Genomic DNA, 4,949 nt, shown 5'->3' with positions numbered 1-4,949 from the left:
GATTATCACCTTTTTTAGCCACTCATCTATTGAATGCAGCCACGAGTGACGTCGTCTCTGTCGCACCAGAAGTGAAGCGAGTGTGTGAGTGTGTGTGTTTGCGTGTGAGAGAGAATAGGTGTGTGTCGGACAGTAGTAAACTCACGGTGTCCTGGACACCAATATTTTTATGTGTCAGAAAATATGAATCACTGTCAGGTCAACAAAGATTTGTGTATGTAGGTAAAGCTTAGTATCATGTCTTTTGTTATTTAATTCCTACAAAATTGTTTTTGAAGAGGCCTCGTCAAAGTCCTGTTCCTAGTTGAAATGATGAAGTGGTTCATGCTCAAAAACCTTCTAGTTTCTCTGAATGAATGTCAGATACCAAATAACAGGTGCTATTTGTTTTCAGTTATCACTCCCAAAGCCAATGCAACAAGCTATTAAATCAATATATGGGTGCAGTTACTTATTTACATAGATGTTGTAGATATTTGATCACTTTTTCTGGAAATTATTAAAATTATATATTTAAAAAAACTGCATTGTTGGTATTAACAGCATAATGCAGTAACTTTAACATGGCAAAACGGGAACAGATCAAAAAACAAGGAGGCTTCATACTAAAACATAATCTAATATACTATCAAACAGAGGGAATTAGAAAAAAAAGACCTGTCTCTAAGCCTGCTTCAACATAAAGGCCTGGTATCCTCTGGCTTCTGCAGGTGAGAGAAATAAAGGCCTCAGCCACTATTTGAGAATTTATGGTATGTTATTTTGGAAAAAATTGCAAAATATTGCGATATATATCGTATATCGCAGCATAGCCTAAAAATATAGAGATATTATTTAGAAACCATATCGCCCAGCCCTTCTGTGTGGGTTAAGCTTGAGACGAGCAGCTAAAACGTCAGATAATGTAATGATATTTCTTTAGCGAACATCTAGAGGAAGGTTTAGATGGTTGACCACTGACATTAATTGTCAATGTTGCATCCACATCCACTGCACGTAATATTACGTTAGCATAGCTTTTCATAAATGTCGGCGTGCATGTTTTTGTAGTTTGTCACAGCTGTTTTGTTGCTGCTTCTTGTCTAATTCTCAGTGGATTGTAGATTAATTTAGTCTTGTAGTTTTAGTCTCTTCAAAAAAGTTCATCGATATATCAATATTTTTCGTCATAGTTTTCGTTGATGAAATGAACACTGCTTTGAACCCAGGTTCTTTAAAAAAAAAAATTGTGGCAGGAATGAATTTTGACTGAGGGTGACAAGTTGTAGAACTTATGAACACAGTTTTAAAAGACAATTTGAGGAACTGTTTCACCAACTTTACCCAACATCAAAAATACTTTGTGGCGTTGAAATGAAGTATTAGACCACTCAGTTTACCTATTTTTACCTATTTGTACAGATTTCCCAGGATTTCAGCATTCTCCACGTAGGGGCCTCACCAAAGCTTGCAGAGAACTGGGTTTCTGTCTACAGCGAGGAGATCCTTAAGCTTGCCAGCAAGGAATGAATGGATTCTAACTTCTCCTCTAATTTTGGTGGCGACGCTATGTCTGCAGGTACAGAGTTTTAGTTTTTTTTGTAATTACAGTGATTAAAGTGATGGCGGAGCATGGGTGAAGTAAACAGGAGAAAGGAAATAACAAAAATAACTTTTTAAATTGACTTCACTGTCACATTTTTAATGGTAATTGTGTAATAGTGGTGTGTTGCCGGCACTCCTAAATCGAGTGGGAAGGAAGACTGTTCATCCAACAGTACTGGAGGGCCAGCCTCTTATACCCTAGCCCTATTTATAGGGGGAAAAAAATCCTAAATAACCCCCGAAATGAATCAGCAATAGCTCCTCAACCATAAGGCCTAATGTGCATATATCTGGTTTCCTTTGGTGGATAATAAGCTAAAGAATATGAATGTATTGTAAGTAAACCTATTTCTATTACCATTCCAGAGTAAATGGATATCCAATAAAAAAAAAAAAAATGATTTTCATCCTCGCCTAGTATGAAATCTAAATTTCAAGGAAATATAACCATCATAACAAGGATCCAGTGGCTAAAAATGCAGCTGGATGTATTCTCCTACTGGTTGACTACAAATGTAATTGTAAATGTGATGAAAATACACTAAAATACAACATTTATGATACAATTTATAAAGACATACTCAGGCAGTCTATTTTGGGCATGTTTACTGTTTACTTTTTGACTGTTTACTGGGACATTTACTTTAAAACACTATATATTTCCATATAGCCATGTTACAAATAACATAAATGTCCCAAAAACATCAAAATATAGTAAACACAATGAATATTAATCAGTATTCAAATATGACTCAAGCGCTCCATGCTATACAGGCAGATAAATGCACAATAGAAAGGGTTTTTAGGAAGGATGAGATTTCTAGGGGACAGTAGGACAGATTTTGTATTGATCAGAATGAACTGAGCCAGAGACAGATGAGAATTCTTCATGCAACAATATTAACTAATGAACTAACGGTAAAATGTTTGTATCCCTAATAGTACTGTATGTAAATTTAGTACATGGAAGATAGAGCTACAAAAACATTGGAGGCAGCCCAAAAGACGTACACAGTGCCTATAATGATTACTCCTGAAGACCTGACTTTTTAAGTTTATTTATTTATTTATTTTACATATTGTAATCACAGTGGATGTAATTATGATACTTTAGCTCTTTAATTTCAAAGTAAAAACTGTAGGTACAATTGGAAGTCTACAGATGAATTCATTCATTGTGTGCCTTAACTTTTACTATGAAACGTAAGCCATTACATAAACAGTCGCACCTCTCCTCCTATCACTTCCTGTAACCGTAACTGTAACCTCATATTCCCTGGACTACGTCCCGACTGGGTCAAGAAAACCTAATTTTCTTCTGATGGCTCTGACCTCTGGACAGAGGTTCCCCTCCACCGTGTAGTCTGCTCGGAGCAGACGAACCAAACGCCTTTGTTACAGCAGCGACGCGAGAGCCTGCCTAAGATTCCAGGTTATCTAAGTACGCAACCAAGAGTAAATAACTTTATTTGCTTAACTTTTGTCAAGTACATGTATTGATTTGGTTTGCCAAGAAAATGACAAGATGGTGCAACACTGATGAAAACAGAGAAACTGTAGGAGTTATATCTTTAGGGGGCAGGTAGAGGATGGAAAATACTGGATAAACAGACAGACAACAGTCAACTTTATAAAAAAAAACTTTTTCCAATCAGAAAAGCTGTTTGTTTGTTGTGTATAATTGACAGAAAGCAAGCAGGCAAATGTAATGCTATAGTAAATAGGAGTTTCGAGCATGCATAATTTTAAGATTTTAAGAAGCTTAGATCTTTTTTTTACTCGTTTCTTTGTCTTTCTTTTACACATTGATCACAAGCCCTTTTGTTCCTTTGCTTCAGTTTCAACATTTCCAATTTGTGTTTATACGTGTTCAGTGTGAGAAAACACAAGCACAAAAAGTCTGTAAGAAAGCACAAACAAACACAGACTGACAGGTGGTGGAAGTTGTTATTGACTACGTGTCAGATTACAAAAACCTGTGGTGACAGCTTTCATTGCTGCCATGTTAACACCACAAATCATGTGCGTTGATGTCACGTATGTCTACATTTGTAGAGACTGACTGACTGACTGATTAGTCTTGTTGCAAACAATTATCCCTAATTGTTCTTTATAAATGGACCTGGCAGGGTAGCTTTGATAACAAGCCTGATAACCACAGAGTGGGTCTGTTAATCTTTTTTGTCTTTTCTGTTTTTATTATTAAACCTGATGAATGTAGAGGAAAGAAAAAATTCAGAAAGTGCTGTTTCATAAATGTAACATTACACACTCACAACAGGGCAGTCAGTACTGGCGTACTGGATATTGTTCCGCTGCTATTACCATATAATTAATTCTTACCAAATGTGTAATCATATTTTACAACTCAGTTATGTATTATAGAAAACTGACCCAGGATGTGCACATCTCTGCTGAGATTTCTTGAGACAAGCCACTGTCACCACTCACTACCTTTTCTTTGTGGCTGTGTTTCACAGCTTTTCTTTTTTTAATGCTGTAATCTAGCAGTGGTATTCTCTGCCTTGTAGATTACTGCGCCAGCAGAAATCAGCTGCCCTGTCTCAGAGGGGCTTCCAGGAATTTTTGTGGAAGGTACTGCCTACTTCTTCAAGAGTGGCTCTGTGAGTAACTTTAATTTGCAGTATTTTACATTTTAAGATGTTTAATGCTCAGTGATTCCAGTCAGATCGTGCAATTAAATCATGGTTGACTAGTAAAATGGGAGCAGTACATACAAATGCCCTTTCTTCCTTGTCTCTCACACTGTTTGGATATTGATGATGAGAATGCCTTCAAAGACCTGTTGGAGTCCTCTGCCCTCAGGAAGATGTGGTCCAAAACCTGGCTGGAAGGCACTGTTCGTGGATGAAGTGAAGAAGCCACCTCAGGTAATGTGCCTCCCCCAATTTATAAGATCCACTTTATGAACTGAACTGCCTTTTAACTTTATTCAACAGGTGATGCTGAACCTGGGTAGAGGTGAGCTGACATCCAAAATTCAAAATAAAAAAAAATCAGCTTCCAAGTGTAGAGTTGGCCTGCCCTGACACAATATATATAAATATATATTTTTTAGGGTGGAAATGGAACATCAGATGTTTTTATGTATATGTCAACTACAAGCTACATGTGTGTTTTATTGCTCGTATCTTATGTCTAATAAATTTGTATGTAATAAATGTACTGCAATGTGTGTTTATTAGTGAACAAGACACATTTTGAGTTTTCTCAACTTAAATATTTGACTTAAATGACTGGTAAAGAACACAAAATTAAACTGGAAAATCTAATCATTGTAACTTAAAATGCTGAGTTGAATAGCTGATTTAACTGCAGACTTTACAAATAATTTGACGTTTATT

General features: G+C 36.3%; 1 long non-coding RNA gene across 2 annotated transcripts; it reads left to right on the top strand.

The window, feature by feature from the left end:
* Nucleotides 1-630: 630 nt before the first annotated feature.
* On the top strand, nucleotides 631-4,625 carry LOC122883497. Of its 2 annotated transcripts, none has more exons than XR_006379647.1 (3): nucleotides 631-710; nucleotides 1,402-1,558; nucleotides 4,116-4,625. It is a non-coding gene; the product is annotated as an uncharacterized LOC122883497 (long non-coding RNA). The 2 variants fall into 2 exon arrangements; XR_006379648.1 differs by lacking the exon at nucleotides 631-710 and adding an exon at nucleotides 1,093-1,208.
* The last annotated feature ends 324 nt before the right edge of the window (nucleotides 4,626-4,949 follow it).

The sequence above is a fragment of the Siniperca chuatsi genome, linkage group LG10, assembly GCF_020085105.1.
Source record: "Siniperca chuatsi isolate FFG_IHB_CAS linkage group LG10, ASM2008510v1, whole genome shotgun sequence".
Classification (NCBI taxonomy): Eukaryota; Metazoa; Chordata; class Actinopteri; order Centrarchiformes; family Sinipercidae; genus Siniperca; species Siniperca chuatsi.
Note: the sequence above shows the minus strand (reverse complement) of the source record. Positions and strands in the feature narration are given on the sequence as shown.